Genomic DNA, 13,033 nt, shown 5'->3' with positions numbered 1-13,033 from the left:
GCCCCTACTGGAAGCGTGGCTGGAGAGCTTAGGGTTTTTAAGGTTTGGGGTTTGGGTTTTGTTTTGTGTGTGAGTTTTTGTTTTTGTTTAATCTACCTTTATACCTGGAGGGCCAGGGATGGGGGGAGGGGAGGGAAGGAAGGGGAGTTGGTAAGAAAAAGATGCCAAGTTTCTAAGAGCAGCTGTACTCGCTTTGGGGGATAGAGGGCCCGCCGCCGGTCCCACGCCCCTGCTCGGATGTGCCCGGGGATGCAGGGCACCGCCTCCACGGCCGTGGGGTCACCCCCCTTCCTGGGGATCAAACGTGTGCCAGCTCCGGGGGCTGCGGGGGCGCGGCCGGCCCGGTGTACCCTGGCGCCAGCCGCTCGCCCAACCTCCCGACTCACCTGTCTGTAACCTGACCCGCAGAGCGACCTGCCCACAGGGCGGGAGAATCAACACAGCGGTTTTCCCCGTCCTCTTCCGCCCTGGAATGGCCCTTGGGGACACGGCAGCCTGGTAACGGATTTCTCGGCTCGGCGGCAACACTCTTGGTGCTCGGAGAGGGGCGCAGCTCAGCCCCTACTGCGGGGTACAGACGCGCCCCGCCTCCAGGGCTGCCCTCAAGGGCTCCCCCTCTCCGGGCTCATCCCTGTCTGGACCCCAGATTTTCTCTGCGAACGATCAACGCAGAAGGAAAAAAACTTGGAGCCGAGGGAACCCGGGGGAGAAAGAGGAAGACATCTCCATAGCGGCACGAGGAGACCAGGCTTCTTTCTCGTCCGAGGCCGATGGCGCAGCTTCTGGGAGCTTCTGAGAGTGTATTTTTATCTGCCAACAAACTGGAGCCTGGTTAGAAAGAAGACGCTTGGTTGAATGAAAGTAAAAATAGAGTAAAACTGTGAAATCATGGAAGTATGCCCCATCTCATAAAAACCTTAAAAACTTCACATTTTTCAAAATTCCTTATTTTACAAAAACAAAAACAAAACACAGAAAACAAAAAACGCAGTAACAGAGCTTTTTTTTTTTTCTTTTTTCTTTCACTGGATTTCAAATCACCGAGTATCTGATCCACTCTGTCCATTATTTGAAAACACTGTAGAATGACAAGATCTAAGGCAAGAAATCTCAAAATGTAGTTCAATACTTAAGGGGTTAATGGGGAGGATAACAGTTTTAATCACACTCTTATTTGACCATGTTGGATGCACACCTATTCTTCTATTTACTGGATATTTCTTTGGAAGAAAGGAATTCTGATGTTATCTTTCTTTTGTGTGTGATCAGACCTGATGAGTTAATCAACAGTATTTTTAACATTTTCAAAGAATCAGTTTTGCCTCTGTTGACTTTTCTCTTGTGTGACGTCAGTATTCTAAGTTTTGTGAGAGGTATTGATAGAGCATCGCCTCCAAGTAGAATAAGAAATGAAAGAAAAAAAAAAAGAAATGAACTCAATTCTTTTAAAAATCTCAAAAGTTTGGAGTTGGAAGAGTGGTCCAGAGCTCACCCAGTATTAGGGGGAGGAGGTAGCCCCCCTTGTTAGGTGTGTAGTCAGCCTTACTTGAATACCTCCAGAGCTGGGGAGCTCATTTTTCCAAAAAGCAGCCCCTGTTCCGTTTTGACAACACTGCTGTTAGAAAGCTTTTCCTTTCATTTTATGGAAATCTGTTTCCCTGCATTTTCCCCTCCCCTCCCCATTCTGCCCTCAGGGTCTGCTGTGCCCTCTCCCCCTGGTTCTAAAGCAGGAAAAAACACCTCCCCTATCCTCTCCTAAGACTCCTTTTCCCTGGTAATGTATGGTCAGGTTGCAATAGACAGGTACAAACCTGCTCAGTGGCATCCTTAGAGCATACAGTTATGAGGACAGGTTAGGATGTTGAGAAAAATATTCCTTAAATTTTTTTTAAACTTTTTATTGAAGCATATAACATGGAGTTGGACTTCCCTGGTGGCTCAATGGTAAAAAATCCACCTGCCAATGCAGAAGAGGTGGGTTTGATCCCTGGGTTGAGAGGATCTCCTAGAGAAGGAAATGGCAACCGAGTCCAGTGTTCTTGCCTGGGAAATCCCATGGACAGAGGAGCCTGGCGGGCTACAGTCTATGGAGTTGAATAAGAATCAGAGATGACTTAGTAGACAACAAAACTTAACATAGCGTTAGAAAAAAAATGCACAAATTATAAGTCCACAGCTTGATAACTTTTTGCAAACTGAATTCATCTTTGAATCAGCACCCCAGAACAAGACAAAGCTGCTTGCTCTATTCAACAATAAACCAGCTTTCTTATAGGTTCAATAAGACAAAAAAGAAGAAATAAAGGTATAGGGTTACAAAGGAAATAAGAAACCATCATTTGTAGTCAGTATGATTGTCTGGGTGGAAAACTCAAGAGAATCTTCAGATAAATTATTAAAAGTAATAAGAGAGTTTAGCAAAGTTGTTTATAGAAAATCTGTGTGTATGTATTGTGTCAATTGCATTTCTATGTAGTAAACAGTCAGAAAAATTAAAAGCCTAATTTAAAAAGTGACTTACAACAGCAAACAAAATACAAAACGCCTTGAAATAAATTTTCTAAAAATATTGTGCAAATTTCCTGTGAATAAAATTCAAAAACTTTTATTGGAAAGTGTTAAAGAATATGCTAATCAATGGAAAGATTTACCATGCTAACGGATTGTTAGACTCCACATGAAAAAGAGGTCAAAAATTTCCAAATTCATCTGTAGATTTAATACAATTCTTAAAAATACTTAAAAAAAAAGATACTTCTGTGCATGTGTGTTCAGTTGTGTCCGACTCATTTGCGACCCCATGGACTGTAGCCCACCAAGTTCCTCTGTCCATGGGATTTTCCAGGCAAGAATACTAAAGTAGGTTGCTATTTCCTACTCCAGGGGCTCTTCTTGACCCAGGGATCAAACTTGTGTCTCTTGCATCTCCTGTATTGGTAGGCAGATTCCTTACCACTGGGCCACCTGTGGGGTCTGCTCAAACTATTGTAAAGTATATATGAAAGAATAGCCATCCCACTCCTGAAGAAAAACAAGGTGTGCAGACAATTTCAGACATCAGTAGTAATTAAAATAGTGTGAGACATTGGTACAGAGCTGAGCATTGGTGGACGGACAGACATTGGTGCATAAGTAGACATTAGTGTACAATTTGACAGCCAGTACAGAACAGAGAACCCAGAAAGAGACCCCCCACTTGTGATTTATGAGAGAAGGCACTGCAGAGCAGTGGGGAAAGATGTGTCATTTAATAGGTGAAACTGGAATACTGGTTATCCATTTGGGGAAAAAATAAAGGAAACTGAATAATGGACACACAGAACGATTTCCAGTGGATTAAACATTGAAATATGCATGCATATATATATATATATATACATATATACATAGATAATGTAGAAGAATGTATTCATGATCAGAGGGTAGAGAAGAATTTCTTAAGAAACAAAAACAGACCACAAAAGTTGATAAGGTTGAAACAGACCATAAAAGTTGATAAGGCTGACTGCAGAAAAATTAAAAATGTATCAAGAGGCACAAGAGAACAGTAAGCTAAACAGCAGAGAACCTTTTGCAACACATTTATCTTACAAATGATTAGAATCCAGACTATATAAAGAACTCGGATGAATGAACGTGAAAAAGACAAACTCAATAGACAAGCATCTCCCAGAAGAGAAAACATGAATGGTTCATCAACATATAAAAAGATACTCAGCCTCATTAGTACATAGGAAAATACAAATTAAAATGACAATGAAACATGATTTCAGGTGGCTCAGATGGTAAAGAGTTTGCCTACAATGCACGAGATCCGGACTCAACCCCTAGGTCAAGAAGATCCCCTGGGGAAGGGAATGGCTAACCAGCCCACTATTCTTGCCTGGAGAAGTCCATGGACAGAGGAGCCTGGTAAACTACAGTCCATGGGGTCATAAAGAATCAAACATGACTGAACAACTACCAACTTTCAAAATGTTTAAGTCTGACAATACTCAAAGTGTGGTTAGGATGTGGAGCAATGAAACTGGTCAAATATTTCTAATGGGTATGTATACTCACTGAAGCACTTTGGGGACTTCCCAGTTTCATTATTCAATTTCCTTCATTTTTTCCCCTGGTAGTCTAGTGACTAATAAGACTCTGTGCTCCCAATGCAGTGTACCTGGGTTCAGTCCCTGTTTAGGGAACTAGATCCCAAATACCACAGCTAGAAACTCCCGCATGCTACATGTGAAGACTGAAGACTGAAGATCCCAGTGCAGCAACTAAGACCTGGCACAGCCAAATAAGTATTTAAAAATTTTTTGGGGGGAAAGAGTTTTTCTTTACCTAGTCAAATTGGACATACACATACTAAATGACACAGATATTCCACTTCAGGTTCTGAATCCAGAAAAATTCTTGCACTTTTGTACCAAGAGTCACAGACAAGAATACTCATCATAGAAGCATTTATTATACTTAGAAAAATAAGAATCTCAATGCAACCCAAACTACCATCAATAACTGATATGATTAAAACATGGTGATAAATCTGTACAGTGAGAAGGAATAGCTCACAGCCACACATATTAACAAAAGTAAGTCTCAAATCACATTGTTGAAAGGAAAAAAACAAGTGACAGAAGAAGTGTACTATAAGACTCAAATTACTTTAAAAAACAGATCAAAGTAAACCATACCTTGTTTAGGAATACAGACACGTGTTAAAACCGTTAGTCAACAAGCAATGACTTGGAAGAGTCCCTAGAGACTAGGCTGATTTAAAACAAGCAATATGGAAGGCTACCCATTGTATGATTCCATTTATATAACATTCTTTTTATTGCTTTTTTTATTTAAAAATTTTTATTCTACTTCTATTTGTAGTAAAGATATACAGGAAGGTAGACGGTCCATTGTTATAGTAGGTTTACCAGAAGGACAGGCCCTGGGACTTTTCTGGTGGTCCAGTGGCTGAGACTCCATGCTCTCAAAGCAGGGGGCCCGGGTTCCATCCCTGGTCAGGGAACTAGATCCCACATGCCACAGGTAAGGATCAAATAAATACAAATAGTATTTAAAAAACCGAAATACTTTCCAAATTCCCTTGAAAAAAAAAAAGGCCCTGCCTATGACCGTTGTAATCCTTGACAGTTTCTTTTTTTTTTTTTTTAATAAATTTATTTATTTTAGTTGGGGGCTAATTACTTTACAATATTGTAATAGTTTTTGCCATACATTGACATGAATCAGCCATGGGTTTACATGTGTTCCCCTTCCTGGACCCCCCACCCACCTCCCTCCCCATCCCATCCCTCTGGGTCATCCCATTGCCCCGGCCCTGAGCCCTTGTCTCATGCATCGAACATGGAATGGTGTTCTGTTTCACATATGATAATATACATGTTTCAATGCTATTCTCCCAGAACGTCCCACCCTCACCTTCTCCCTCAGAGTCCATAAAATTGTTCTATGCATCTGTGTCTCTTATTCTGTCTCGCATATAGGGTTATCGTTACCATCTTTCAAATTCCATATATATGCATTAGTATACTGTATTGTTGTTTTTCTTTCTGGCTTACTTCACTCTGTATAATGGGCTCCAGTTTCATAGCCAAAGCAATCTTGAGGAAGAAGAATGGAACTGGAGGAATCAACCTGCCTGACTTCAGGCTCTACTACAAAGCCACAGTCATCAAGACAGTATGGTACTGGCACAAAGATAGAAATATAGATCAATGGAACATAATAGAAAGCCCAGAGATAAACCCACGCACATATGGACACCTTATCTTCGACAAAGGAGGCAAGAATATACAATGGAGAAAAGACAATCTCTTTAACAAGTGGTGCTGGGAAAACTGGTCAACCACTTGTAAAAGAATGAAACTAGAACACTTCCTAACACCATACACAAAAATAAACTCAAAATGGATTAAAGATCTAAACGTAAGACCAGAAACTATAAAACTCCTAGAGGAAAACATAGGCAAAACACTCTCCGACATAAATCACAGCAGGATCCTCCATGACCCACCTCCCAGAATATTGGAAATATTGGAAATAAAAGCAAAAATAAACAAATGGGACCTAATTAAAATGAAAAGCTTGACAGTTTCTTAGAGGTAACAACGTCTCTTCCAGTTTTGCTTGTTTAGTTTAGAAACTAAATGTGTTCACAGTGATACCTATGTACATTTGAGTTTGGTGCATTATCTTTTAACATCCTACATGGGAAAATGAGGACTCAGGGCAGTCATATTTCAGTCTCTGATCCCACTGAAATTAGTTATTTCCTTTTTTAAAAAATTAACTTTCTACCTTCATATTCATTTTACGTTTTGTATTAGTTTGCTAGGGCTACATAAAGTGTAACATTCAGTTGTGTCTGACTCTTTGTGACCCCATGGACTGTAGCCCTCCAGGCTCCTCTGTCCATGAAATTCTCCAGGCCAGCAGACTGGAGTGGGTAGCCATTCCCTTTGCCAGGGGATCTTCCCAACCCAGGGATTGAACCCAGGTCTCCCAATCTTGAAATGACAAAATCATAAAAATGGAGAAAAGATCAGTGGTTCTCAAAGAGTTAAGGATTTGTAAATGGGTAACCTGAGGGATTCTTGTGTGATGGAACTGCTCCATATCTGTAGTAGCTAATAATCCAACATGCACATATGATACAATTGTATAGAATTAAACACACATACATATACACAGAGGCTTCCTACATGGCGCTAGTGGTAAAGAACCTCCCTACCAATGCAAGAGACATGAGACATGGATTCGATTCCTGGGTCAGGAAGATCCTCTGGAGTAGGGCATGGCCACCCACTCCAGTATTCTTGCCTGGAAAATTCCATGGACACAGAAGCCTGGTGGGCTACAGTTCATAGGATCGAAAAGGGGCAGACAAGACTGAAGCGACTTAGCATTCATGCACACAAACACACTTACCTGGTGGTCCAGTGGTTATGATTTCACTTTTCAATGCAGGGGGTGTGGATTCGAAGCTAAGATCCCGCATGCCTTCTGGCCAAAAAACCAAAACATAGAAGCAATATTGTAACAAATTCAATAAAGACAAAAAAAAATGGTCCACATCCAAAAAAAAAAGACTGAAAAAAAATAAAATGAACACACACACCACCACTCACACACCAGCTTAGGTCTGGAGAAGACCTGTGTCTCAATGCCAATATTCTGCTGATAATATACTTCACTCATTCTCTATGACTTACCATTGGGGGAAACTGGATGAAGGACACACAACTGCATGTGAAACTGCATTATCTCAAAATTAAAGTGTCCGACTCTGTGAATTCTCCAGGCCAGAATACTGGAGTGGGTAGTCCTTCCCTTCTCCAGGGGATCTTCCCAATCCAGGGATGGAACTCAGGTCTCCCACATTGCAGGTGGATTCTTTACCAGCTGAGCCACAAGGGAAGCCCAGCAAGAGAGTTCATCTTCAAAGTTTTCATCACAAGGAAAAAAATTATGTGTGGTGATGAATATTAACTAAATTTATTGTGGTAATCATTTTGCAACACATATATGTATCAAATCATTGCATTGTACACCTAAAACAGATTTAATGTTATATGTCAATTATATCACAATTAAAAAAAAAACACTAGGCAAAGCAAGAAAATGATCGATACAAAAGTCACCAGAATGCTGTTCACTTGAAGAGAAGACCAGGTGTAAAACTGTTGCTGTTGTTCAGTGGCTCACTCATGTCTCTTGACAACTCTTTATGACTCCATGGACTGCAGCATGCCAGGCTTCCCTGTCCTTCACCATCTCCCAGAGTTTGCTCGAACTCATGTCCATTGAGTCAATGATGCCACCCAACCATCTCATCCTCTGTCACCTGCTTCTCCTCCTGCCCTCAGTCTTTCCCAGCATCAAGGTCTTTTCCAATGAGTTCTTCATATCAGGTAGCCAAAGTATTGGAGCTTCAGCTTCAGCATCAGTCTTTCCAAAGAATATTCAGGATTGATTTCCTTTAGGATTGACTGGTTTTATCTCCTTGCAGTCCAAGTGACTCGCAAGAATCTTCTCCAACACTACAGTTTGAAAGAATCAATTCTTGGGCCCTCAGGCTTCTCTACGGTCCAACTCTCACATCCGTACATGATTACTGGAAAAACCATAGCTTTTACTAGATGGACCTTTGTCAGCAAAGTGATGTCTCTGCTTTTTAATACACTGTCTAGGTTTGTCATAGCTTTTCCTCCAAAGAGCAAGCGTCTTTTAATTGCGTGGCTGCAGTCACTGTCCTCGGTAATTGTGGAGCCCAAGAAAATAAAGTCTGTCACTGTTTCCATTTCTTCCCCCATCCATTTGCCATGAAGTGGTGGGACCGAATGCCATGATCTTAGTTTTTTGGATGTTGAGTTTTAAGCCAGCCTCTTTCACCTTCATCAAGAGGTCTTTAGTTCCTCTTCACTTTCTCCCATGAGGGTGGTGTCATCAGTATATCTGAGCTTATTGATATTTCTCCCAGTGATCTTCATTCCAGCTTGTGTTTCATCCAGCCCAGCATTTCACACGATGTACTCTGCATGTACATTAAATAAGCAGTGTGACAATATACAGCCGTGACGTACTCCTTTCCCAATTTGGAACCAGTCCATTGTTACATATCTGGTTCTAACTGTTGCTTCCTGACCTGCATACAGGTTTCCAGGAGGCAGGTGTAAAACTAGGCAGGAATAAACAGGGGGTGCCCAGGTAGTTCAATCTGTAAGGAATCTGCCTGCAATGCAGGAGACCTGGATTTGATCCCTGGGTTGGGAAGATCCCCTGGAGGAGGGTATGGCAACCTACTCTAGTATTCTGGCCTGGAGAATCCCATGGACAGAGGAGCCTGGTGGGCTACAGTCCACAAGGTAGCAAAGAGTTGGACACCACTGAGCAACTAAGCACAGCATACAAACAGGGGTGGGGGTGAGGGTTCCAAAGTGCTGGCAATATTGTATTTCTCAACCTGGGAAATGAGAATAATTGTTGTTGTTATTTAATCATGTATTCATATTAAAAACTGTCTTGTCACTGTAATATATTTGACAATGTTCTTTAAAATTTAACAAACCAAATAGGCTGATGTAGTGCACACCTTCACTTTGGGTAATCTCCCCTTAAGAGTCACAAGTGAGCCAGGAGATTCCTTTCTCAGACTCCCCTGCTTGCTGGGTGCAAGCCTGTGACCCGGGATCTACCCCTGGGGTTTAGGGTCCTGGAGGCGGGTCCTGAGCTCAGGATGGAGCCCGGCCACCGGACGGCCGCAGCAGAGCCCCCAGTGGAGACCCTCGGAACTGCAGTCTGATCATCCTTTTCGATCGCAGCTCCCTTCCGAGACAGATTCTAGGGTCTCCTGGAGATTTCGTGAGCTCCCTAACATCTTTAATAAATTCCTTTTCTGAACAAGGTAGAGTGCAGTCTGTTGCACTCTTGGGTCATCTATGCTGCAACTGGGGTTGTCTCTAGGACTTCATTAGGCTGTCTTCCAATCAAGGACATAACCCTCAGATGATTGTAATTCAAAATAAAAACAATAAACCACAAAATAGGTATCCTTTTTTTAAAATCTCTCCTTTCTAGAATAATTTGCAAGGTTCTGGTTAAACTCCTGGATGCTAAATCTCTCTCTTTCTTCTCTCAGCCCCTTTCTGGTGCCCTAAATAGACACCTAATGTGCCTCTAGTCCCATACTGTCCCAAACGAGAATCACCAGCTGGTCACACGTAGCTGCTGAGCACCTGAAAGGTGGTTGGTCTGAACTGAGATGTGCTTTAAGTGTAACACATTGGACTTTGAAGACACTATGAAAAAAAGACTACAAAATATTTCATTACTACTTTTGTATATCATTTTATATGTTGAAATGATTATTCTTTGAATGCGTGCATGCTAAGTCGCTTCAGTTGTGTCCAACTCTGTGCGACCCTATGGACTGTAGCCCGCCAGGCTCCTCTGTCCATAGGATTTTCCAGGCAAGAATACTGGAGTGGATTGCCATGCCCTCCTCCAGGTAATCCCTACCCAGGGATCGAACCCATGTCTCTTACATCTCCTGCATTGGTAGGCAGGTTCTTTACCACTAAAGCCACTTGGGAAGCCCAATAGTTTGAATATATTAGGTTAAATAAAATGAAATATTAAGGTAGAGTTCAAGGGTTTTGGTTTTGCTTTTTGCTTTTTAATGTGGCTACCAGAAAATTTAATACTATTCTGTTATTTGAGTTATAATTTTATCTGACAGTGCTGGTCTAGACTATTGATGACCAGCAAGGGGAGCCTGTGCAGTTCTGGAAGGCTGTTCTTTGCCATCCTCACATTTTCTGGTCAGCACTGTGATTTGGGGGAGGGGAGGTGACAGGGAGGTCATGTTGAAGGCCAAGGACTTGGCTTTGTACAATGGCTCTGCCGTTGACATGCTCCAGGGACATGCAAAGTCATTTTAATTCTCTGAGCCGCAGCGTCTTTATCCATAAAATGGGATGATAACATGTCTCTTACCTACTTCACACAGTTACTGAGAATCAAATGGATCCTTTTGTGAACGTGCATGTTGGAAGCATTTCCTATTGTTTAAATAAATACCAATGACCAATGTTAATCGAATTGCCTTCTCTAATCTAGACACTGGGTCACCTGCACTAGCTATGGTGTTTCACCAAACAACTATATGTGGGAGAGAAAAACTTTTTGTACTCATTTCACAAGTGAGAAAACAAAAGCTTTAAAAGGTCAAGGACCCCTGCTCTTAGGAAAGCATCAGCTGCCAAGAGCATCTACCCTACACTCAGCAGAAATGAGCAGTGTGTCCATCAGGGACCCCAGCTGGCCCGAGATGTGTCATGGGGGGATCCCCCTTTGCCTGAGGATTACTCAGTCTGTAAACACACTCAAAATCTTCCAAGAACAAGATCTCAGTGTCTCTTCTACCCTAATGAGCTCTCCATGCTCCTGGGTGCACCTGTGTCTGGAGCAGGGACGCCTCTACCTGTGGAGGCCACCTGGTGTTTCCACCTGCCCTCTGGCGTCCATTCCCCCATCTTCTAGTAACTGAACACACAGTTCTGGGTGGGCTGACTCTACCCCCTGGGGCAGGTGGGCACTTAACCTAGCTAATTAGACCCTTTGACTTGGCCACTGTGATTGCTTCGGGGCAGAGATCCAAACTGAACCAGCATTGGAGAGGAACTGTTGCCAGGACACTCTTTCCCTGTAGGGGGAGGGAGGATGTGACACAAGCCCCAGGCAGGCAACCAGCAGCTGCCCGAGAAGGTTGGCAACACAGAGGAAGGCGATGCCAAGAGACGGAAAGAGCCAGACTGAGTCCTCAGGACGGTTCTGGATCCAGCCTAGACTGAAGCAAGTCTACTCCTGGGACTCCTGAATAAATTCTCTCTCCCTCTTGCTCAAGCCAGTGGGAGTGGTGCTTTGTCATTTTCTACCAAGAGTTTCACCTAAATATCTAATAAAAATGATGTTTGTTTGCTTCTCTGCTCTCCGGTGAGTCAGAGAAAAGACAGTGTAACCCTTACCCATGAATTACAAGCTGGGTCTCCAAAGACCAGCAGGACACAATGATTGTTTGTTTTTTTTTAAATTATTTGTTTATTTGACTTTGCTGGGTCTTAGTTGTGGCACATAGGATCTTCAGTTGTGGCATGCGGAATCTAGTTCCCTAACCAGGAATTGAACCCAGGGCCTCTGTGTTCAGAGAGAGGAGTCTTAGACACTAAACCACCAGGGAAGTCCCCGCAATGACTTTTTAACTTACTCCTATGAGACAGAAGGTGTGGCTCTATAAACTAAGTACAAACATACGAAGCAACTAGTTTCCATCTTTTAGGCACGTAAACATGTAAATATAAATAGATAAGCTGCTATGAATATTTCTGCAAAAGCTTTGTATGGATATATGTTTTTATTTCTCCCAGGTAAATACCTAGAAGTGGCAATATCTAGCAAGTGATGGTCCCACTTCCTCCACATCCTTGCCTTGTGTGTATTTGTCAATTTCAGCCCTTCTAATAGAAGTAGTGGTATTTTATTGTGGTTTTAATGTACATTTCCCTAATTGCCTGAGGTTTTTTCGCCACCAGGTTAAAAATGTGTTTATGAGCATATACATATGTCAGTGTGTTAGTTGCTCAGTCATGTCCGACTCTTTGCAACCCCATGAACTGTAGCCTGCCAGGCTCTTCTGTCCATGGGATTCTCCAGGCAAGAATACTGGGGTGGGTTGCCATTTCTTTCTCCAGGAGATCTTCCCGACCCAGGGATGGAATCCAGGTCTCCCGCATTGCAGGCAGACTCTTTACCATCTGAGCCACCAGGGGAGACTTAACAAATTATGTTTCATTATGGTTAAGTGTCTTTTCAGATATTTTGACCATCTGTGGGTGTTGTTTGCTTATTGTGGACTAGTGAGAATTCCTGTATACAGAAAGTCCTCTATCAGGTATATACATATTTTTCCTGGTCTGGTGCTTATTTTTCCATCCTCTTAGCTATGTCTTTGAAGAGCAGTTTTTAATTTTGATGTAGTCCAGTTTATCCATTGTTCTTTTTGAATCACAGTATTATATGCATCTAAGAAAAATTTCTTAGATTTTTAGATTTTCTTAAAATTTTAAGAACATTTTCTCCCAGAAATTTCTTCTAGAAATTTTGTAGTTTAACGGCATGGAAATTAGGTCTATGATCTGTTTTGAGTTAATTTTTGTGTATGGTACAAAATGTGGATTGAAGTTCAAGCTTTTGCATATGAATATTCAATTGTTCTGGTACCATTTGTTGAAAGGACTATTGTGTCTCTACTGAATCACCTTTATACCTTTGTTGAAAATCAGTCGCTTGTATACATGTGGGTCAATCTCTGGGCCCTATTCTATTCTGTTGATTTATTTGTGTATTTTAATGACACACTATCTTTATTACTGTGGCTTCATGAGTCTTGGAATCAAGTTCTGTAAATCATCCAACTTTGTTCTTCTTTTTCATAGCTGTTTTAACTCTTCTAGGTCCTTTGCATTTC

Source organism: Giraffa tippelskirchi, chromosome 13 (genome assembly GCF_054371585.1).
Source record: "Giraffa tippelskirchi isolate mGirTip1 chromosome 13, T2T-mGirTip1v1.2.pri, whole genome shotgun sequence".
NCBI classification, from domain to species: Eukaryota; Metazoa; Chordata; class Mammalia; order Artiodactyla; family Giraffidae; genus Giraffa; species Giraffa tippelskirchi.
Note: the sequence above shows the minus strand (reverse complement) of the source record.